General features: G+C 36.9%; 1 protein-coding gene across 5 annotated transcripts in view; it reads right to left on the bottom strand.

Moving 5' to 3' along the window:
- Positions 1–25450, bottom strand: part of ZBTB20 (zinc finger and BTB domain containing 20) — a 903174-nt gene that overhangs the window by 772955 nt on the left and 104769 nt on the right. The window lies entirely within an intron of this gene.

The raw sequence follows: 25450 nt of genomic DNA, 5'->3' as shown, positions 1-25450 counted from the left end.
GACATGAAACAAACCCATTTGTAAATTAAGTATTTAGCATATGATAAATAATGCATTTCAAATCAACGGAGAAAACAGAGATTTTTCAATTGATGGTGCTGGGACAACTGGTTAAATATTTAGAACAGAGTAAATTTAGAGCCTATCTCACTCTGTATATCAAAATAAAATTCCAGATGGTTTAAAGAGTTATATGTAAACAATGAAACCATAAAAGAACTAGAAGCAAATATAGGAAAAATTTTAATCTTAGTTGGAGAATGTCTTGCAAAGCATAACAGCAAAGGCAGAAACCATAAAGGAAAATGAAATATATATTTTAAAAATCAGATTTGAACACATTGAAAAATGAAAATATCTACCTATAAAAATCAAACAAAATTAAAAGACAAACAAAAATCCCAATAAAATTCATTTGAACATCTCACAGAATCCCGTAGCAATTAAAAGTTGTCTTTACAAAACAGTTTAGAAGGCTGGAGTGAAAAAGCAGATAGAGCACTTGTCTTGCATGCAGCTAACCCAGATTTGCAGACCCCTGCATCCTTTTTGGTCCCCTGAGCATTGTTAGGAGTAATTCCAAAGTGCAGAGCCAGGAGTAACCTCTGAGCACCGCTGGGTGCGGCCCAAAAAAATAAAATTAAAATTAAATAAACCTAACATAAAAAATAACTTAGAACGGGATAAAGAGATTATGTATACTATAGAATTAAAAAAATATGTAAAGCCGTATATACATGTCATGGTCCTAACTTTATTTTAAATGCTATATTATATGAGTATAATTAACTCCACAATGTTTTTTATAATCCTCTTGCTTTTACTCATGTAGAACCCTTTGGCCAAAGACAAGCCCCCTCTCCTACTGCCTAGCCATCTCCTATTTATTTCTTGGACCATTTCAAACATCAAGAACTGTTTCCTTTCATTAGGTTTTGAAAACATGGGCATATGTCATCAAATTATTATCCAGAATATAAATGCTATTTACATATATATGTACCAATCCATTTCTACACTTAAAGATACTCAAGATAATAAACTGTATTTTACTGATTTGTATATTTTTACTGCCCAGTAATCCCTCTTTCATGTATTATACATTTATAAAAATATTAGCTTGAACTATTAAAATTTGTTTCAAACAAGATTATTCTAAAATAGAACAAATATCAACAGGGAGACAAACTACAAAAATATTATTTTGAATTATCATTAAAATCTGTTTCAATGAAGACTATTATACAGTGGGACAAATACTAAGGATGTAAAATGCCTAAAAGAAAAAAAATTAGAGTACTAAATGTTAATTCATTGTGTCCTTCATTCTAAGACATGCCAGAAGTATTGTTCAGCATATAGTAAAATGATGATTCAGTCTCAAGTATCACAGATATCTACTGCTCTTTTCAAAAATACGAAGACATAACACTTAAAGCCTATACCCAAGTTATCACTTAAGGTTTATTTATCTCTCATGTATAAAATTTCTCTTCTCATTAAAGCTTGAGTTCTATTAGGAAAAGCGAGCAAGCTTTGTTCACTTTAGGTATCCTACAATGTACTTGGCAAAACAGTTAAGTATTGCATTAAATATTCACCACATGCTTATTATATTTATAGTTTTCAAAAACTGTTAATGTTTTTATGTCCATACTTTAATTCACAATGTTCAAGTAGGGTTAACTTCAATTTTCTCCTTTTTCATCTCCTTTCTTCAGAAAAGTATGATACATATATAACATACATATCACAGAGTATGACATATATAGATATATAGACATATATGTCAACACATATTTACATATTGATTAAACCTCATACTTATTTAGTCAGAAGAATAGTATCAAATGTGCTTTTCTTAGCAGAATCAGATTATAAAGTTTTCTTAATTCTCAAGGATTAGTTGCTCCATTTTTCAAGTTCAAGTTAAAAATATATTTGTCATTCATCTTAATAAGAAAAAGAATAAATATTAGTGATAAATTTAACCGTAGGCTTTAATTGTAGGCCTTCATGAGTTAAGGAAACCTAACTTATGAGAGGGGGTACTGAGAAGGATTTTTTTATTAGCCAAACATTGCATAGAGTTATATATACAATATCCAAAACACTACTTGATGATAATTTCAATTAGGTCATGTTCTTCATCTATGCAAACATTTTCCAATAAACTTTCTTGACTTCTTATAGACTAAAAATAAAACTATTACATAATTTAATGCCAAGGAAAATAGCCATAATTTTCTCCTTTTATGTCTTTGTTTCACAAAATTATTATCAGGCGGGCCATGCAAACAACTAAAAACAAAAAATTATATGGTGTGGTTAATTGAAAAAATGCTTTTGCTGCACATAGAAATTGACACTAAGTGCTATATTAGCAGGAAATCAGTGATTTTCAATTGACATTACACAGGAAATCGTTTAGTGTCAATTGATATTAAATGGGCAAAATTGTACTGAATTAGTACGAAATGATTTGGTGGAAAGAAATGTGCTTCCATTAGGTGACTCGATATTAAGTGGGCTCAAATGTAATAAGTTTTAGAGGTCACTAGTCAACAAAAATTAGGGCATGCCATCCAACCCTGCGTACATCAGACTGGTCGCTTTTAACATCCTTATCAAATGATAAGTTAGTGTCATATTATGAAGACAAATTTGTCTCTCTGTGCTTTCAGGGTAAGTGGGATAAATCAAATTGCTTAAATGAACAAAATTAACTAGTTGCAGAAATCATGATTTCTTGAGTCTAAATGGTGAATCTTTTTGAAACATTTAAATACAAAATCTAAACACCTGAAAATATTTTTAAAATTTTAAAGATGAAAAATAGTAAAAACAGCATCATATGTAATATCAGTGAATGGAATCATTGCTGAAAAGGTACATGAGCATACAATATGGGCATATTGTATATGAGCATACAATAAATTATTAGATAAACATATATTATCGGAGGATATTATGAAAGATAATTTTACAGATCTTTAACGGACCCAGTACAGTAGGATTAAATTGCATAAAATTAGATATTTTCTAAGAGTAGAAATAAATTCTAAAATATTTAGATCTATAAAAAACTTGTCATTCGTAATCAAAAATATTCTGGAGTAACACTGTACTGAAATATAATAGAATAAATATTCTTCTAAAGTGAACAGGGTGTATTTCAGAGGACAGGGAGTACATGTTAGGCCACAAATTAAATTTCATACCAAGTATGTTCTATAACTGCACCAGGATAAATTTCAAAATGAACAGATAAGAAAATTTTAAACTTCAAAAATGTGTATAAATTGAACATTATTTTTAACAAAACATCTCCTTTTTTTAGTGATTATTAGTGCCATGATTTACCATAAATAGTTGAGCTTTAGACTGTTCCAGCATCCATTCCACCATCCATGTCAATTTCCCTCCATCTGAGTCAGTGTTACCCCCATGTTCCCTCCCACCCCCTCACCCCAGGCCTGCCATCCTGACAAGTACCTTTTTTAAGTTTGGTTGTTAAAGTTTGAATTTCGTATTTCCAATGTTGCTGACTTTGTTGTTTCTTTCTTAGTTATACCACGCTGTTACTCTTGTCCTGGACACTAGCCCCCACCTGATTTCTTTCCTTCTCTGTCTATTCTCTGGGGCTAAGGGTAATTCACCCCTTTAAAACATTACATTTCCTGGGGCTGGAGTGATAGTACTGTGGGTCGGGCGTTTGCCTTGCACACGGCCAACCCGGGTTCAATTCCCAGCATCCCATATGGTACCCCGAGCACCACCAGGGGTAATTCCTGAGTGCAGAGCCAGGAGTAATCCCTGTGCATCGCCGGGTAGGACCCAAAAAGCAAATAAATAAATAAATAAATAAATAAAACATTACATTCCCAATTCCAATTATTCTCAATACTACACTGATGTGAAACCAAAAAGAAGGAATCACAGTGAAATGAGAAAGTACTGAGATGAATGAAAAATGAAACACAGACTAAATTCTAAGAGTACAAATCATAACTACAAATGTAAAATAAGACACGTATCAAATTAATTACCTTAATTCTACAACCTGAAGAATAAGAAAGTGAATAAATTATACCAAGAGATGGCACAAGAAATGAAGCGCTGGAGCTGCAGATATAGCACAGCAGGTGAGGCACTTGCCATACACGCAGCTGACTCAGATTCAATTTCGGTTCAATCCCCAGCACCCCACGTGGCTCCAGGGATCCTGCTGAAGTGAGCCCTGCGCACAGGATGAGGGGTTAGCCCTGAGTATAGGCAAGTGTGTCCCAAAAGCCAGAAAGAAAGGGGAGGGAGGGAGGCGAGTGTTAAATCAGACGCAAATAAAACACACATAGAAAAATATCATAGCTGGGCAGATAGTACAGAGGCTAGGGTGCTTGCCCTTCGAGAATCCAACAGGGTTTGATCCCGGAGCACCACCAGGAGTAATTCATTAGTAAAAATTCAGAAGTAAGCCCTGAGCACAGCCGGTGTCACCCAAAAACAAAACAAATTAAATTTTAAAAAATATTTACCTTTAGATAGAAGAAATGAGAAGGAAAATATACAGATAAAATCAGACATGATGGTAGGTATAATATTACAAATAATATAGAAATCAGAAAAATAATAGTTCTACAGCCTATTCTATATTTTAAAAATTGATAGTCGAACAAATTTCTACAAACACAAAATATAGTATTGTTCTGTAGTACTGTCCTCGCACAGTTCATCGATTTGCTCGAGCGGGCCCAGTAACGTCTCCACTGTGAGACTTGTTACGGTGTTTGGCATATTGAATATGTCACGGGTAGCTTGCCAGTCTCTGCCGTGCAGGTGAGATATTCTCGGCAGCTTGACTGCCAAGAGAGGCGGAGGACTTAAACCCGGGTTGGTTGGGCTGACCAATGCAAGGCAAACACCCTACTGCTGTACTATGGCTCCAGTCCAAACACAAAATATACCAAAACAAAAACGTGAGTAAATAGAAAGAACAAACAAACCTATTTAAATATAAATATTTTTAATAAGGTAAGGATACTGAACAGTATCAAAAATATCCCACAAACAAAAGCCGTGAATCTGATGGTCACTGCTAAATTTTATGACATACTTATGAACTACCATAAATTCTTCTCACCCTTTCCAAAGAACATGTAGAATATTTCCCTAAATTGTTCTATAAGATCAGCATTTCCGATTTAAAGTACAGCAATGACAATTTAGAGAAAAACAAATATAAACCAACATTTCTTAAGAATACAAATTTCCTTATAAGAATACTTTAATACAAAAAAACCCAACAAAACTAGTGTAGTGGCTATCAACTTTGCTCCACAGAATACCAGCGAAACAAACTTAGCCATACATTTAAAGGAACACACTTAATGACCAAGTATAACTAGAGTTCTAAAACACAAGGACGTTTCAACAAATAAAGATAAATCTATGTAATATAATACATAAAACAAAGGAGAAAAAAGATTTCATTAGTTTAGAAGAATAAAGAGTAGAGTTATTAAAATTTGACAGTCTTTTATGACTGAAATGCAACACTTAAGAAATTAGAAATAGAAGAAATTTAACTAAACATGATAATAGCAATATATGAAAAATAGTGAATTTCACTCAAAAGATGAAAGACAAACTGTCTTCTGGGATCAGGAATAAACAATTTAATCACTCTATAACATATAATACTGTAAGCCTGGTCAATAAAATTAGACCAAAAAAAAGTGAAACACTCGAACCAGAAAGAATTAAAATCATCACTTTTCATAGATGACATGATATTACATTAAGAAAATATTGGAAGTTACACTTACACACACACATACACACACATAAATAATTAATATATGAACACATTAAGTATAAGAAATCTGGACAAAGATATGATTTTATATACACAAAAAATAACATGAAGAGAAAATTAAGAAAAGAATTCCCCTTAGAATAATATCAAAAATAATAAAATGCCAAGAACTTGATCATAAGAGATAAAATCTTGCTTTTTTCATAAATCCATAAAACATTTTCAGTCTTTATTAATAACTTTATTAAGTCATTAACTCATAGATTTTCAATATTCCAACACCAATCCTGTCCCACCACCAATGCACCTTCCCACCACCATTATTTCCAATGTTCCCATTGGAAATATGGAAATCATCCCATGAGCCTGCCCCCATAGCAGGCCCTCAATAGTTTATTTTATATTGCTTGTTATAAATAATTTGCTAAAAGAATGAGCAAAAAATATTTCCTTAGAAGAAGCTAGTGAAGATTGTTGTATCTCACCATGGAGCCCTTAAACCCTTGTATAAGAGATTACTAAAGTGTTGTTAACAGATTAGGCCTTCTCTGTTTATATTTTGTTAATCATGACTGAATGCCTTCTACATTTATATCCCATTCAATCTGGTGTGGTACTCCCAATTCATCAATGCTACTAAGGCTGGAGCGATAGCACAGCGGGTAGGGCGTTCGCCTTACAAGCGGCCAACATGGCCGACCCGAGTTCGATTCCTCCGCCCCTCTCGGAGAGCCCGGCAAGCTACCGAGAGTATTCGATATGCCAGACACAGTAACAACAAAGTCTCCAATGGAGACGTTACTGGGCCCGCTCGAGCAAATCGACGATCAACGGGAGGGCCTTTACCTTTACCTTACTAAGTCTGAAATGTTGAGTGGATGAAATTTCGGCCCATGCTCCAGTGTGTCCAAAATTTTAACGGGGTGATACTGTTAGAGTTAGGTGTTTTAACTGAATGGAGGCTTTGGGGCATGTGCATGATTGCCAGGCTTTGGAAAGTACAAGGATAAAGGGGGAAGTAGCCCATCCCGACCCCGTGAAAGCTGGAGATTTCAGTCACAAAACCTGCATGCCTGAGTTTTCAACAAATTAATTTCTAGATTAGGCTCATGTAAGCCAGGATATAAAACATCTTACACAAAACATTTTTTTAAAAAAATTGAAGATCTAAATAAATGGAAAGAAATATCTGTTAATGAATCAGAAGATGCAATATTTTAAAAATGTCAATACTCCCAAAGTATCCTATACCTTTATGGAATCCCTATCAAACTCCTGAACATTTTACTAACTATTTTTTTAATTATCAAAACTTCATACAGAAGCTTCAGTGCACTTAAATATTCAAAAAAATCCTGAGAAAGAATAAACTGAAGGACACATGTCTCCTGATTTCAAAATGTTCAAAGGAACAGTATACAAACCATGATACAAAGATCAAAAGAACTGTGATCTAAGAAGTCAAGGGCCTTTGGAAGAAAGGAATCTTTGGATAATGATGATGGATCCTAGATAATGGTGGATGGATTCTGGCACACAGGTGATGGCCATGATGTAGCAAGACTATAAAATAAAACCATTTTGAAAAAAAAACATTGGTGAAGGGTCTTAGGCCCTGGTGGTGGTGAAGGCAGTAACTGTGTACAGCAAAATCATAAATGTTAACACAACTGTAACTATGTTACCTAAATTAAAATAAAAATTTAATTTTAGGAACCAGAGTGATAGGAGAGCCGGTGGGACACTTGCCTTGCACATGGCTGCCCAGGTTGGATCCCCGGGAACCCAGATTGTGCCCCAGGCCCTACTAGGAGCCACAGGTAAACCCTGATCATATATCTGGGTGTAGTTCAAATAACTGACCCAGCGGACCTGAGTTAGATTCCTCCACTCTTCTAGGAGAGCCCAACAAGCTACTGAGAGTATCTCGTCCATATGGCAAAGCCTGGCAGCTACCCATGATGTATTCAATATGCCAAACACAGTAACAAGTCTCACAATGTTACTGGGCCCGCTCAAGCAAATCAATGAACAACAGATGGAAAGTGCTACAGTGCTACAGTTCAAACAACAACAAATAATTGTTTTATACAAGATTAAGAGTAGAGAGGCTGAAAAGAAGAGTGAGAAGGGTGCTTTCCTCACACACAGTCACAAACTCAATCCCTGCTACCTCATACTGTCCTGAGCCAAGCCAGGAGTGATCACTGAGTGCAGAGTCAGGAATTAGCCCTGAACAAAGCCAGCTCTGTGACTCCCACCCTTGAAAGAGATTATGGGAATGCAGCAGTATTCAAAACAGAGCAGTAGTGAGAGATAACATAAATAGAACAGTTACACAGAATAGAATCCAGAAATAAATTCTCACATACATGGTCAAATGATTTTCAACGAGGTGCCAGAATGATTCACAGAGGGCAAAGATAATCTTTAAAACAAATGATGCTAGGAAAACTGAATGTCTATGCACAAAAAAAAAAAAATGAAGTTGAACTCTTTTCTAAGATTCTATACACAAATTAACTCCAAATGGATTTATAAGCTAATAGCAAGATGTGAAAATATAAAGGTGTTAGAAGAAAACACAGAATAAAATCCTTAAGATACTGTCCACTGTCAAACACTGTCCTCCTGTTGTTCATCGATCTGCTCAAGTGGGCCCAGGAATGTCTCCATTTTGAGACTTGTTGTTACTGTGTTTGGCACACTGAATACGTCACGGGTAGCTTGCCAGGCTTTGCTGTGCGGGCGATATACTCTCGCTAGCTTGCTGGGCTCTCCTTAAGGAGCGGAGGAATAGAACTCGGCTCGTCAGGGCTGGCTGCGCACAACGCAAATGCCCTACAGCTGTGCTATAGCTCCAGTCCTGATGTTGGCAATAATATCTAGACATGAAACTAAAGATAACACAACAAGATAAAAAGTAAAGATTGGACTTCATAAAATTTTACATAATTATACATTAAAATACAACGCCAGGGCTGGAGCAATAGTACAGCGGGTAGGGAGTTTGCCTTGCACACGGCTGACCTGAGTTAGATTCCCAGCATCCCATATGGTCCCCTGAGCACCTCCAAGGTTATTTCCTGAGTGCAGAGCCAGGAGTAACCCCTGTGCATCACGGGGTGTGACCCAAAAAGAAAAAAAAAACCCAATGCCAAGAAGTGAAAAGGAGCACAGAACAGAATAAAAATGTATATCATATATGATGATGAATTAATATTTAGAATATATAGAAAACATCTGAAATTGTATATAAGCTATCAGCCTCTAAGTAAAAATACAAATATATGAATGACTGAATTCAGTGGGGGAACTTTTAGCAATGATTGATAGGAAAGTATCACACACACACACACACACACACACACACACACACGCACACTATGCCTAGATGTTGTCTATTCCTTTAACTTTACTTTGAGTGCTGTTTTCACAGGGCTGCCCCTAAGTGCTACTCAGGGAATGTTGAAGATAAGACTGTATTCAACCCCTTGAAACCAGCCATTTCACATAAATAGAAGTTTTAACAACTCTATCAACATCATCCGTGTTTTAATCAAAAAAGGCTAAAACGATTAAAAGTTAAATTTTATCGCTAGAAATGTAAAACTATCAACATTTTCTTAACACATACACAATATGAAACTGGCAAAAATCTAGTGTCTTGGCATTTTTTCACATTTTAACTACTTTTAGTCATTATACCATGCTTATATTAAAGTCACAGAATTATCGTTTTATTAATTTTTTTTGCATTTTCTCCCTTTACTAAAGATTACCGGCTTATTCTTTTACATTATTATTAGATAATATCTCAGTGACCTGCTACTATACCCTTGGATAGGAAGAGATGGCATCTACAGTAAGGTCAATATGACTCAACCATGTGATAAAGGACTAAAACATCAGATTAAATGCTGAACGGTGCCAATAAAATAACATATTGTTATCTCCAACTTTAACAATCTAACTTTCTTCAGCAATGGTTAGATAACATGATCAATTCTGTGACACAGAATGACCCAAAAGATCCATAGTTTTCTAAGAAAGGGAAACGAATAATTCAATATTAGCATCATAGCATACAATGTACTGTTTAAAGAATCAAGGGTGTTTCATGTTATTACTGAGGGGATGTTTCAAACATTAGAAAATGTTGTATTACATTTATTCTTCATCGTCTAGTAGATATGCACTGAGAATACTCAATACAGATTTGAGTCCTAAGTAAATAAGAATTTCTTCATTCCAGAATTCTCAGTAACAATATATTTCACATAAGGTTCTAGTATAGGAAAGTAGTGGCATTTATGTACAAGGTGGAGAGTTAGGCTAAGTTACCTTTAAAAATAATTTTACCTTATGATCATGTGATTTTTCTCAGTGCTAAGAACTAAAACATTTAACCTTGCTAAGCGGTAAATAGGTTTCTGATGCCTGAAATCTGATTTATTGACTTACCATTGTATTCTTTTTTAAAAAAATTAATTTTATTTTGAACATCCACAATCTGGTTCTGAGTTTATTTTTGGCTTGGTGCTCAGAGATTACTACTGAGGAATGGGGGCTCAAGGGATCATATGTGGTACAGGAGATCTAACTGGGCCACCAGTTGAAAGGCCAGTACCCTACCAACTGTACTATCTCTTCTACTTACAAAATATTTTTAAGATATCCTTTTTTAAATTTAATAGTTCAAGCAATGATGATTGCATTTTCAAACATATTTTGTTTGGTTTGTGTGTGTGTGTGTGTGTGTGTATGTGCACGCGTATCTGTGTGTGTATGTTTTGGTTGGTTTACTTTCCTTATTTCAAGATGTATGGCATGATAAGTAACACATTAACTGACTGAATTATTTATTCATTTGACAAATATGTATTTAGAATACATACCCACTGTTGGGGTGAATAGAGACACACAAAAACAATAATTTTACAACTTGCAGGGTCTTATTCTAGAATTATGTGATCTGAGAACTAACCAAAATAATATTTAACCTTTCAGGAAGACACGCAAGATCTGAGAGATTATATTTGATTTTTGTTTTAAGATAGCAATAGGATTTCACTAGATAGGAAGGAAAAATAATGGGACATACTCTGGCATAGAAATGGCCTGGCTCGACAACTAATTTGTAAAAGAATGCCAAACCATTGAATCATCTCAGGGTAGACTAGTCCTGGGTGATAAATCTGGGCCTTCTTGGAATGAGGCATATTGCCAGCAAACCTACCTCCCGGCCTCCAAGACACACAGACAGACAGACAAACACACACACACACACACACACACACACACACACACACCCCTGATGACATCCTCCAGCATGGAAATGGCTCAACTCCACTGCTAAACCTCATGAATCCATCAAGTAACTACACTGTCACATTCATGTGACACCAGCAAATTTCATAGTATTGGTAGTCCAGTAAGAGCAGAATAAACTAGATGGGAAAGTTGTGTAGAAGACCCTTAAGTTCATGAGCAAAAACAATTAACACTTAAGTAACACATAGGATTCAACTAGAACGAAAAGGGTCAGTAAATCCTCAGACCATGACTTTAGTAACAATACTGTGAGATACAATAGTTATCACAAATTGACTCTTGTAGATTTTTTTATAATTCCATTTGCTATGTAGTTGTAACAAGAAATATGAAGTAAATTTGTTCACTAAGAGAGCAGGCTTGGGCAGGGGTGGAAGCATGGGGGAGTTGGGTAATATGGGGCAATAATGTAGGGAGGGTAACACTGGTGGTGGGGTTGGTCTTGCAATACTGAATGCCTGAAACACTGTATTATGAACAATACACTTTATCATGAACAATGCACAATACACTTTATTGTGAACAATCAATCACAGTGTTACAATTTTTAAAATAATAAATAAAGGACGAATATCCTTTTAGACAGAGGAAGCACCAAATACACTGAAGCACAGAAATACATGATGTGTTTCAGCGTAGAGCAAAGCACTGTAGCACTGTCCTCCCATTGTTCATTGATTTGCTCGAGTGGGCCCAGCAACATCTCCACTGTGAGATTTGATACTGTGTTTGGCATATGGAATACGATGGGTAGCTTGCCAGGCTTTGCTGTGTGGGCGAGATACTCTCGGTAGCATGCCGGGCTCTCCGAGAAGGGTGCAAGAATCAAACCTGGGTCGTCCAGGTTGGCCGTTGTGCTAGTGGGAGAAATACTGGGAACATTGGTGGTGGAGAATGGGCACTGGTGGAAGGATGGGTACTCGATCATTGTATGACTGAAACATAAGCACGAAAGTTTGTAAGTCTGTAACTGTACCTCACAGTAGCACTGTAGCACTGTCCTCCCGTTGTTCATCAATTTGCTTGAGCGGGTACCAGTAACATCTCCATTGTGAGACTAATTGTTACTGTTTTTTGGCATACTGAATACGCCATGGGGAGCTTCTCAGGCTCTGCCGTGTAGGTGAGATACTCTCAGTAGCTTTCTGGACTCTCTGAGAGGGACGGAGGAATTGAACCTGGGTTGGTTGCATGCAAGGCAAAAGCTCTACCCGCTGTGCTATGGCTCCAGCCCCTCACGGTGATTCATTAAAAAAATAATAAAATAAAATAAATCACAGTCAATGTAAGTGAAGGGAAAATGTATGTAACAGAAACACTCACACTTAAACTCCTCAGCATGACCAGGCTGTGTCTGAGGGTTGGGTGTTTCCTGCCCCTCCATGCCAAGCCTGCACCCGCTGCTCACCTCTGTCAGTACAGTAGTCCTTACCCTTGGCAGCTCCCTCTTTCTTTCTTTTTTTAAAATATTTACTTTTAGGGAGATTTTTTAATTGAATTTTTAAAATTTTCTAAATAAAAGTAATCTGCTTCAGAAGGAAAAAAAGAAAAGGAAAGGGAAGGAAAAGAGAAGAGATAAGGAAAAACGGACCGGAGAGAAAGTACAGAGGGGTAAAGTCTGGACTTGCATGCAGCCCACTCTGGTTCAATCCCCAGAACCACAGGATGCCCTGAGCACCACCAGAACTGACCCCAGAGCACTGAGTCAGGAGTATCCCCTAGGCACCATTGAGAGTGACCCCAAAAACATACCAAAAAAAAGACACTAGAAATACTCTGGTTAAGTATGGATTCAAGGGAAGAGTACACTGAGTGAATATGTGGATTCTGACCTGATGAAAGAGGAAGGAGAAGGGCCGGTATCATAGTTCAGTGGGTAGCTTGCTCACCTTACACACAGCCGACCCGAGTTCAATTCCCAGGGCCTGGCTAGGTGTGATCGCTGAACACAGAGCCAGGAGTAAGCCCTGAGCACTGCTGGGCGTGACCCCCAAACCAAAAATAATATTTTAAAAAGGAAATAAAAAGCAAATAATGTTAAGACTTGACCCTGTGTGCTGAGCTTGAGCCTCTGAGATTTCTCCCCTGTGCCAGCTGGCAGCTGACAGCAGAAGGAGAAAGCTAGAGTCAGCAATTAAAGCCACAGTGTGAGGATGGTGGTTCGAGAGACAGGCTCCGGAATGGAGGGCAGAGGGGCAGACCCAGGGAGGCTGGGCAGAGCTGTGGCAGGAGGAGACCCAATCAGACACAACTGGTTTACAGCGCCTGGATGTAGCATTGTGTGCACCATGTCTGCGTGCTAGCCAAGGACTGACCTTCGGAGAAACATCAATGCTTACAAATGCCTAATAACGCTTTCCTGCAGGCTACTCAACCCAAAAAAATGTCCTAGATATGCAATGCAATCTTCATGCACACGGATATTCATCGATTTTAACGTAATCTCCTTTATGAAACTGCAGAGATATCTGTGGAGAAATATTCAGTATGGGGGCCACATCAACTGTGATGGAAGAGTCGCCTTAAAATTACAGGGAAAGTAATGTTAAAAGACCATACATTAGGGGCTGGAGAGATAGCACAGTGGGTAGGGTGTTTGCCTTGCACGCGGCTGACCCGGTTTCGATTCCCAGCATCCCATATGGTTCCCTGAGCACCGCCAAGGGTAATTCCTGAGTGCAGAGCCAGGAGTAACCCCTGTGCATCACCGGGTATGACCCCCCCAAAAAATCATATATTGGGAAATATGAAAAGCTAGAAACAAACAGCATGAATGAAATATGCCCCAAAGTTCCTAAGTACTTACTATATTACATATGTAGTAAAGATACTGCATTAAAACAATGAATCCACGGGCTGGAGAGATAGTATAGGGGTTAGGGAGCTCGCCCTGCACACGTCTGATCTGGATTCAATCTCCAACTCCCATATAGTCTCCAGCACTGACAGGCACAATCCCTGGGCACAGAGAGTCTATATCTAGGCCCAAGAGATAATACAGAGGTTGACACCTGCCTTGTATGTGTCTGGGGCTGAGATAATGGTTCGAATTCCAGCAGTGCACCGGGTACCCCAAACACCACCAAAAATGTCCCTATTCTCCACCCAAAAAAGTCCAGAGCTGCGTACCTTGGGCCAGAGTCTCCTCAGCACCCTCCTTTCCGCTTAACCCCAGCTCCCTTGGAGATCGCACCTCCCACATACTGTAGGCACAGAAAGATTTTGGGAACAGGGGAGAGTGAGTGACCACAGCAGAGAAGAGAAGGGGCTGCTGCTGCCCAGGGCAGGGAGTTGAGCTGAGAGCAGCAACCAGAGCCTAAGCAGGAGAATGACCAGGAAGGGCAGGGCTGGGGCTGGGTCAGGGTCCTGAGTCTCCGCAGAAGAAAATCCCAAAGAAGAGAACACTGCAGAGCAATTTTTAAAATAATAAATAAAGGAAGAATATCCTTTTAGACAGAGGAAGCACCAAATACACTGAAGCACAGAAATATATGATGTGTTTCAGCATACAGCAAAAATTTTGGTGAGAAATGTAAGACACTGTGGACAGAAAAATATGACTGATCATGTAGTGTGTGCTTAAATTATACCTAAGGGTAATAAAGCCAGGTTAAAGGGTGGAGTTTTCCTGGTACACAGGAAAATGTATACAAATAGATGATGGACATGAAGTTCATAAAATTTGTGAGCATCAGTAAGAGAAATTATTTAAATAACAGATTCTGCTATCATATATGTTATTTTTTCCAAAGGAAAATTAATTCCTAAAATTATTGGCAGAAGCAAGGTTCAAAGGCAGCAGGTGGCAGTGAGTTCAGTTCTTCATATATGTTATTATTTCTTACCCTATATATACACATGCATATAGATTACATGATATATTTATGTAAAACAAGTAGAGAAGTCACAGGGAAAAACAGACTTTACCATAGATGAGAAAGATAGTCAAAGTTTTTCACTGTACGAGAGCCTGTATTTTTCACTTATTTTATTTACTCAAAATTTTTTTTTATTTGGAGGAATCAACAACATTTGGACTTACTGGTATAATTTGAATTACTGTAGAGAAAATAAGCATTTTTTAAAAGACCACACACAGTGAATAAAAATGCAATTAGTGGGGCCATAGCAAGAGTACAGAAGTAAGGTGTTTGCTTTGCACACTGCCAACCCAGGTTTGATTCGGCATCCCATATGGTCCCCCAAGCACCACCAGGAGTAATTCCTGGAGTACAGAGCACAGAGAAACCCCTGAGCATGCTGGGTGTGACCCAAAAAGCCAAAAGAAGGAAAACGCAATTAATCAAGTCAAGGAGAACATAAAATGAGATGAAATTAAAAGTTCAACTATGAGTTCAACTAGATTTTTAATTTATCTTACAAAGGTTTATTTTTTAAAAAAAATAATTTTCTTGATTTCATTAAATAAAAATAAAATTTTCATTTATTTTAGTAATACATGTAACTGCTCCTAAATTTTATAAAGTTTTATTATATTCATCATCTTTCTTCTCTGCCTTTATTCTAACTATGATCGTATGAACAAACATAACTATCCCCATTTGATCAGAAATAAAACAAAGTTTCATATAATTTCACGTGCTTTCCCAGTTCCTTAGTTACAGTTAATAAATAATAGCTTCAAACTTAAATACTTTCTGATTCTAAGTCCGATCCATGGCTCAGTTTATCATGCTTCACAACTGAAATATAAGTCTAAGATAGGTTAAGATAAGCAGATGACATATACTATAAATTCTATTCTATCTGAGGAACAAGGAGAAGCGAGTGAATATACCACATATTAGATTGTATATTCATTAAATGCAAATCTTATGAATCTGAAAGTTTCCAAATAATTTTGAAATAATTTGCATGCCAAGTAAAATTATTATAAATATTTAGTATTACCAAGAAGTTGATATTAGAGAAATGCCTTACATTTTATGTTAAGTTTAATCATTTCCAGACAAGGTGATTAGCTAGAAACTAATTATTTAAACTTAAGACCTCAAAAATTTCAAATAACTATAAATTCCTTACAAGCAAACCAGTTACAAATGTCACACATTGTCAGACATCTAAAAATAGGCCCAAGTTTGAATACCCAAAGTAAAAATATCACTTTAGTATTGTAAGAAATCTTTTTGTTTCCTAAGGGAAAGAAGGTATCACAAGTCATCCTTGATTATGAGAATAGTTTTCCTTTGCTCAGAGAAAATTTCTTAGTGAGCAGTAACATTTATTTTGTAAACTTAAAAAAAATACTCATGGGACTTACATAAAGGAACTCTATTTTTCAACCCTGTATCATCATACTCTATTTTTTGCACCTAAGCAAAGAACATGAAAGTTATGCAAATTATCAGGACTAGTATCTTTGGTCAGAATTGCAACTCTAAATGTCATTAAATTTAACTTTCTATTTTAATACAGAGGAGTAAACAATTAAGAAAAGATGTATCATTTAAAATTTGTTTCATTAATTCCTAACTAGACTTCTGGTTTTCTCACAATTTGGTAGTATCATCCCAGAAATACACAACCTCTACCCTGCCAAAAAGAATTGTGTTTTTATTTCTTAAATTCACATATTCACAATGTTCCAAATCTTATAAGTTATTTATGCTATAAGAATAATTGGTATATTCATATGTGGTAACTTTAAAACAACTAGGGGGGGGGCACACCGAGCAGCACTCAGGGCTTAGTCCTTGCTCCATGCCAGCTGGCTCAGCAGGCCTACGGGATTGAAGCTGGGTCGACTGCATGCAGAGCAAGTACCCTACTTGGTGTCCTATCACTCTAGACCCAAAAAGCAAATATTTTAAAACTGAAAATAAATTTTCTAAATGTATAACTTCCTTAAATAGGATAGAAAACATAGCTGGAGCCAGAGAAGAGGTTATCAATTACCCAGGAGCAGTTTTGAGTTAAAACTTTTGCTTCATACTTTGTCTCTATTGCTGCTCCTTTACTTCTTTTCCTGAATTTACTTCTCTTCCTGAATTCTTACTCTTAGTGATAAATATAAAATCAAATGAGACTAAATGTTCATGTGTTCTGTCAGCCAGATCATATTCACTGATTTTTTTTCCTTACTGATAAAAAAAAAATTATTTAATCTATAAAGGCAGTCTTCTGCCCCCGCGCCTGGCTGTTCCTCGCCGGAGCCCCCTTGGAGGGGAGCGGGTTGAGCTTCCCTCCTCGCCCCGACCAGGACTCTGGCAGCCGAAGACCTCCAGGACCAGCCACCACCATGCTGAGACCACTCTCCGCACACATGAAGGTACTGGCAGAGGGACAAAGCCACGCGGGTTCCGGGGCCGAGATCTCCAAGCCTACTCGGATTGGAGTCGAGCATCCTCCACCCAGATCCTCCAAATTCCAGTAGGCGGGAGTCACACCCACCACCTGGCCCCCTGGCGCCGTGTAATCCCATCAACGGCCAAGACTCTGAGACTATAAAATCCAGCTCCCGGATGAGAACAGTACAGTCTTCTGCCCCCGCGCCTGGCTGTTCCTCACCGGAGCCCCCTTGGAGGGGAGCGGGTTGAGCTTCCCTCCCCGCCCCAACCAGGACTCCGGCAGCCGAAGACCTCCAGGACCAGCCACCACCATGCTGAGACCACTCTCCGCACACATGAAGGTACTGGCAGAGGGACAAATCCACGCGGGTTCCGGGGCCGAGATCTCCCAGCCTACTCAGATTGGAGTCGAGCATCCTCCACCCAGATCCTCCAAATTCCGGTAGGCGGGGGTCACACCCACCACCTGGCCCCTGGCGCCGTGTAATCCCATCAACGGCCAAGACTCTGAGACTATAAAATCTAGCTCCGGGAACCGCGCGGTCGCATTCGTGGCTGCACGACATCTTATCAGGACATCTTTTTATGACATCTTATTATGTCATTCCTACTTTGGACAAACCTGCAGGCTATCAAATGTAGCCTGCCCACAGGGCAGAGTCTGGCAAACTCCCCGTGGCATACCAAATATGCCAAATACCAGTAACAATGATGGTTCTCATTCTCCTAAAGAGCCTTGAATATAATCTCTGGGCTAGGATGAAAGAGACGTTACTGGGGCCTGCTCGAGGCAATCGACGAATAACAGGATGATGAAATGAATGAAATGAAATGAAATCTATAAAGCTGGTTTTTATTCATAAAGGCAAACAGTAATTTTATATCTACTTACAATACATATTTCTCCTAAGCTTCAAACCATAAGTCAAAACTTAAAAGAAAAAAAGAAAAATAATCAAACTAATTTTGTAGATTTAATGATTAAGTAAATTTGTGCAAAAATTAAAATTATTGTGCCTTCATTTCTATCAGTTATTTTAACATCTTGGGATAAAAAAATTAGATTCACATTGAAAACTTGTACAGATCACCAATGTCAAAGCCCTAGCAAATATAATTGTCACAATTTTCAGTGCAAAGTTTAAAGCACATCAGGAAGAATACTCTTCTTGAATGCTTAGCACAACTATTAAGAACAGTCTCCTTAAAACCTACAACAATTTCAGTTCCCTTATTTCATAAATGGACGTAATGAAATAACTATTATCTTCTGAGAACTGAACCATGCTTGTAAACAATCTACAACAGAGATACCATGTGCATGGAAATATTTGTTGGCATTATCACTGTTGTAGCTCTTGCTATTCCACATTATTATAAACTATTAGTGATACAGAAAGAAACGGTGTGCTGGTGAATAAGGAGTATAAAGAAAATTCCTGAGCATCAACCTCTGCGATCAACTTGGCAGCAAACATGACATAAAAAAAGAGAGCAGCAGATCAAATTTGTACTTCCTCTGATATTAACCTCACTCAAATAAACCCCATGTCATACATGGAATCACAAAAAAAAAGCTCTGTTTTCCTTAACATTCACTTTCCTACAAAAATGCAATGTGTCTTATCCATTAAGCCAACTACAGAAAACATATTTTTCACCAATTTTCTTGCATTTTAGCCAATTTCAAAACATACAGCATGTGATCCTTTGTATGGATACACATGATATCCATATATCAGCAAGGTGATTTTGCTTATAAAATAATTTCATTATATACAATTTTTCTTCAGTGATATAATTTTCAAAAATAATCACAGATTTTTAGGGTGAGTAAAACAAAACTATTTTCTTTTTTTGTTTTTGTTTTGTTTCAGAGCCACATCCTGCACTGATTACAAGATTGTATGTGGTGGATGTAGGTACTGCTCCCTGTACTGCACTGGGTGAGGCTGTTACTCCTCATGTTACTCAGGGTTCATGTAATACGTGCAAAGAACTCAGGCTTCTACCTAAATGGCATGTGGCCCGCTTTTTAAACCAGTCTTCCAGTCACAAAAATATCTATTTTAACTTAAAAATAAACATTACATAAATTAAAAATACAAAATAAATTACACTAAAACTCCATTTGTACAGAAAAAAAGTGATAACTTTTACATATACTAATTTTTTACTTGTATGTGGAAAAAAACTCAAGGCGCTCTTAATTTCCCTGTATGTTACTAATAGAGAAGGGCTTTAAAATATGAAAAAAATTAAGTTAGAAAATAAAAACTAGCTATATTCTCTGCTTTCTGAATCACAATCCTCAATATGTACTTTCGCTCTCTCTCCTTACATTTTTCTAAAGGAAACTGTACTACTTCACTATAAGAAAATAAAAAACCCAAAAAAAAGAAAACATAAAAAAAAAAAGATGGTTAAGGAACTTAATCTCCCATTTCCAAAAGTTAGACAATTTTCAGAATATAGTTATTACTTTTCCTCTACTAGTACCAGATTTTTCGAATTCTGATGCAATTATTTCATAATGTGAAAAAAATTCATAGAGCATGAAATAAAAATAACAAGAAATCAAAGAATATTAAAATCAATTCCCATTATGTATACATATTTATAATTTAAGTAGAGTTAAAGTTCGTTAATTTTGTTAACTCTGATCTGAATCATTTTCCTACTCTTCTTCCTCATATCCTAAGATTTTAGTATTCAGTCGTTAACTTGGCCAAGATGACTTGATGGTTGTTTAAGAAACATGCAAAACACCAATAATAATACCATCTGAAATCCTTCAGAAAGGTATATTTAATTTTGCAAAAGAATGAGTTGTTTGAGCCATGTATCATATCAGACTTCTATCCAAAAGAAAATATTTTCTTCTTTTTTCAACCAAATCAGAAAATCATAACTTAATGTTATAGGTGTCTAAAGTTATTTCTGTCAGGTAGGCCTGAAATGTTTATATACATTTGAACCTAAGGTTACAGAGCAGCTGCTGATAAAGGTCTACTTTTACTATGGGTTGGTTACTAAATTCTTCAAATTTCAAAAGCTGAAGGCCTTCCTTTAAAATTTAGGGCAAAGGTAGATCTTTAATCCATCCTTCAGTGACATTTATTCTTATAAATTCTTAGAATAAAAGTAATCTCCTCATGTTTTCTACCTGAAAATTGTTTAAAATAGGTTTTAAGAGGTGGCAGTAATATCCTCCCATAGAAAGAAACCTGAAACGTTGAACAGGATTCACATTTTCAGGGATTTTGGGAGTCATTTGTATCAGGGTTTATATTTAAAAGAAACCAAGTGTTTTCTGTTTGTTTTTTTTTTCTTCCACACCTGTCTGTGCTCATGGTTTACTGCTGGCCCTGTACTCAAGGATTATTCTTCACAGAGCACCTGTGTCCACCCGGGTCAGTCATGTCCAAGACAAGCACCCCAGCCACTGTATATATTTCCCACCCATATCTGGCATTTCTATCTCCAGCTAATAATTATCTAAATTAATACATTAAGGCTACTTAAGAATTGACACAAATCTCTAAACAGGACTACCCAATTACAAGAAGATTTTACACGCATCCTAAGTATTATGACGAGTTTGTTGAGTTGTTTCTCTAATCCCTCATTCATACTTTAGACAAGGCCAGCTCTTCACACTTTAACATTGAAAAATGACACTCGTCCACTCAAAATCATAACTCAGAAAATAATTATTAAAAACAAGCAAACATAAATACTGATTGGAGAGTATGGCTTTTCAGTGATAAGTGGAACAAAAAATCCTAAAGCACTTCTCCCTTAGATACTGTCTGCACAAACGCCAAAAGCTGATTCAAACCTTCCCACTTAAAATTCAATTATCTGCTAGCACATACATAAGATGGTATCTATTTTTCCACAACGCATTAATGTGTGAATATAATCCAAAATCAAACTGATTTGATTGGTGAATTTTATCAATATTTTCATTCATTTCTGAGGCATATTTGTCATTAATTTTAGGGTTGAACGGTCAGTTTTTAAAATTTCTCATGTGTTACTTGCATCAGTGTTTTGCCAGGAGGAAAACAACTCTGAATTAAACCTTTGTCTGATCTTTACAGACCTCTCAACAAAAGTCATCAACTTTTATATCAGGAAGCACTACAAAATGACCAAATATCTTCAATAGCTTACTCTGACTGACAGTTTGATAAAAGACAAACACACTAGCAACTCAGAGAAGGGACCATCGATATTATACATTCACAAGCTTTTCTCTTTCTACTTTTGTAACTGCTTATATGAAATTATCATACCAGTATATTCACTTTCCCCACCATATATTAAATGTACATTTATTGTGAAGTCCTTCAAAATAGCAGTTACTGTCTATATTACTATAAACTACTCTAATTATTTTCAAAACTTTTCTTTTCAACAAATCTAACTTTACTGATACATTTTTGAGCCTTAAGATTATAACAAAAGTAAAAAAAAGCTAACCAATCTTTAAATTGTAGAAAATTTGTTATGATTAATGGAAACAATGTGTATTTTATATAAAACATGTTAGCCTAGATATATCATACTGTATACTTAAATTTATTCAGATAAGTTGTAATATGTGTAAACCACAAGTGCAAAAATTTTCTAAACCATGATATACTTACGTTGCTGATTATTGTGAAATGAATGAGCAAACTGATTTACTTATTGCTTTCCTTTTCCCCCATCAAAGCTAAAAATCCACATGCTGGGCCTCTTACAAAATCTTACTAAATAGCCTGGTCCACAGGAAACAAAATTAGGGAAGGACTGTTACAACGGACAAATACCAGGAGTCTGAGATGACAAGTGTTATGGTAAAGACAGATCTTTGCTACAAATAAGAAAACTACTTTAAGTAATTGAGAACTTTCTAGAATAGCAATCCAATCATATCATAAACAATCCTCCGTGCCTTCATCTGTGACTGCAAAACATGCTTCCTTCAAATACCTTATTATGAAACATTGTGAAAGAGAACATCAGCCATAATTACATTCAATGGATCTCCTGAGTAATAAAACTCAGATGCAGTCTAGTCTATATAAATGTGAGCTTCCTTGGTATCAAATAGCTTGGATGACATCTGAAAAGGATCTGCTATTGGGAAATAGCTCAAACAAGTAAAACAGATCATGACGTTGTATGTAAGATTTCAGTAGATTCCTTTACAAAATGTTAACTTTATTTTACAGCATGTTCGCGCATGTGTGCAGTCCTCAAAGGCCTCGTGTAAATTCTAATTTCCTACTGACCAGGCACATCAGTCACCATCTTTTATAATCACAGTCCAAAATGAGAGGCCTTGGAGAATATGTTGGTAGAATCAAGAGGAATACTTTAGAGAGACAGAATATCGTCCTTTTAAAGCGAAGAGGCACTTGCCTTCTTCTGTGACATTGCTTTTCATCATTATTTCTACTACAGTATTTATGTAATGTCTGAAATGATAACTTTGTTTCTATTCATTAAAAGGGTATTATAACTAGTTTGGGTTTCAGGAACACCAGATATTTCGGCCCCTCATTTGGATTCGGATTTTCTGTAGTGTATGTGGCAGACAAATATTCATGGAGAAGCTATGTCCTGATTTATCCCTTTTGAGTTTGCTTACTGTTTACATACTGAAACAAAAATTTCCTTAGAGTGAAAAAAAAGTACTGAGTTTATAACTTATTTCTGTAACTTAAATTGTGTCTTCTGATATAAGGTTGGAGTTAACTACATTTTGCAGCAAACACTAAGAAAACACAAGAATCTGAAGTAGTGTCTGATCACTGCTATATCTTGAGCATCCAGACAAACAGGAGATATTGAATGAATACAATATATTTTTGAATATAAGGCAAGCTGTTTACTCAATATTATTTCCCAGAAAAAGAATCCATATGATGGAATACACTCACAGGAATTTTTTGCTACTGCTTATCTCATTGAATTTATTACGATTTAGGTTACCTGTTCACAACAGTGTTAACATTCATACTCTACTCCATCAATGTCTCTATGTCAATTTGAGTTCTATTTGGGAAAGATGTATCTATCAGCCAACACTGAGATAAATCAGTAATGCTTTTGAGTGGTCTTAGAGGTTATCTTGTTTCAATGGTTATAAAGGACACAAAATAATATGCATTTTGTGTTTCTGCCTAGAAGTTTTATTCATGATTACTGAAAGATGCCAATGTAAATAAAGGTTTCAAACATCACCCCAAAAAACAAAAACATGACTATATGCTTTAGGTCATTAACATATTTTGAAGAGATAAATGTTAAAGAGAATTCTTTTAATGTTATGCTAATGGCATTTGTGTCTCAGAATAAAATTTTAAGTGACAATATAATACCTAGATTTTAAAATGCTATGTCTAAAAAAGTAAGCCTGAATTTATGTATTTAAGAAAATTTAAGAAGTATTTGAATAAAAAAAATTATATTACGGACCCAGGACTGAGATCTCCAAGCCTGCTTGGTTCGGGACTGTGCCTCCTGCACCGACATCCCCCATCTTCCAGTAGCTTAACAGTTACCCCAACAATTGCCGTGTAACCCCATCAACGACCAAGATCCAGAGACTATAAAACCAAGTTCCTGGAAGAGAACAACGCAGAGTCTCCTGCCCCGTGCCTCACTGCCCTCACCGGGGCCCCTTGGAGGGGGGCGGGTTGAGTTTCTCTCTCCACCTCAAGCAGAGCCCCGACAGCTGAAGGCCCCTGGGACCCAGACACAGCCATGCTGAGACCACTCTCCACATGTATGAAGGAATCAGCAGAGGAACCCAGGTGTGTGGGACCCGGGGCTGAGATCTCCAAGTCTATTCGGCTCGAGACTGGGCCTCCTCCATCCAGATCCCCCATCTTCCAGTAGATAGACAGTTACACCCACCAACTGCCATGTAACCCCATCAATGGCCAAGATCCAGAGACTATAAAACCAAGCTCCTGGAAGACCTCTTGTTGTCTAGTTCTTGCAGTCAGAGAACCCAGCAGGCTACTGAGAGTATCTTGCCCACATATATGCCTGAATGGGAACACCAGTACAGGTGATCAGAGACTGCCCCAAAAACCTCCATCCTTCTCGGAGAGTATCCCACCCGCACGGCAGAGCATGGTAAGCTACCCGTGGCATACTCGATATGCCAAAAACAGTAACAATGATGGTCCTCATTCCCCTGATCCTGAAAGAGCCCCAATATGCCAATGGGCTACATTAGCACATGACAGGGATGGATGGAGACGTTACTGGTGCCCACTCGAGCAAACTGATGAACAACAGGGTGATAGTGATAGTGATAATGATAGTTATACTGATGGAGCTGGAGAGAGTACAGTGGGTAAGGTGTTTTTCTTGCACCCGGACAGTGCAAGATCAATCCCTCTCACCACATGGTCCCCTGAGCACTGCTAGGATCCCTGAAAGTAGAACTAGAAGCACTGAGCACTACCAAGTGTGCCCCCCACCCCCAAAATTAAAATTATAATTACAATCATTTTGGTTATTTTGGGGGTCCATGTAGAGTACAACACAGACTGGCTCTCTGCTCAAAGAAAACTGTGGTAGTATTCAAGAGGCCAATATGGGGTGCCAGGAACTGAACCTGGGTCAGTAGCATTCAAGAGAAGCACCCTACACACTGTAATATTTCTCCAACCCACAAAAATATGAAACCACAGATATTTCTCAGTGTTGGAGCATATACCTTACATGTGTTTGGCCTTGAGTTGATCTCTGATACTGCAGTGACAGCAACAAAATACAAGTATGTATGAAGAATATAAATAAATCTTTCTTATAATTATGCTAAAATATTTGTTAATAAACATTACTATATATTACATTATTTTAGTTGGAAATTTTTTTAAGTTAGCAAGTCAGGGTAAGTTAGCATTTATTTATTGCGTCTTAAATTAATCCCGAAAGGTTTTTATTTTGTGTGATAAATACAAAAACTGATCTAGAAACA

The sequence above is a fragment of the Sorex fumeus genome, unplaced genomic scaffold (genome assembly GCF_029834395.1).
Source record: "Sorex fumeus unplaced genomic scaffold, SorFum_2.1 ptg000265l, whole genome shotgun sequence".
Lineage (NCBI taxonomy): Eukaryota > Metazoa > Chordata > Mammalia > Eulipotyphla > Soricidae > Sorex > Sorex fumeus.
This window is presented reverse-complemented; position numbering and strand designations above follow the sequence as displayed.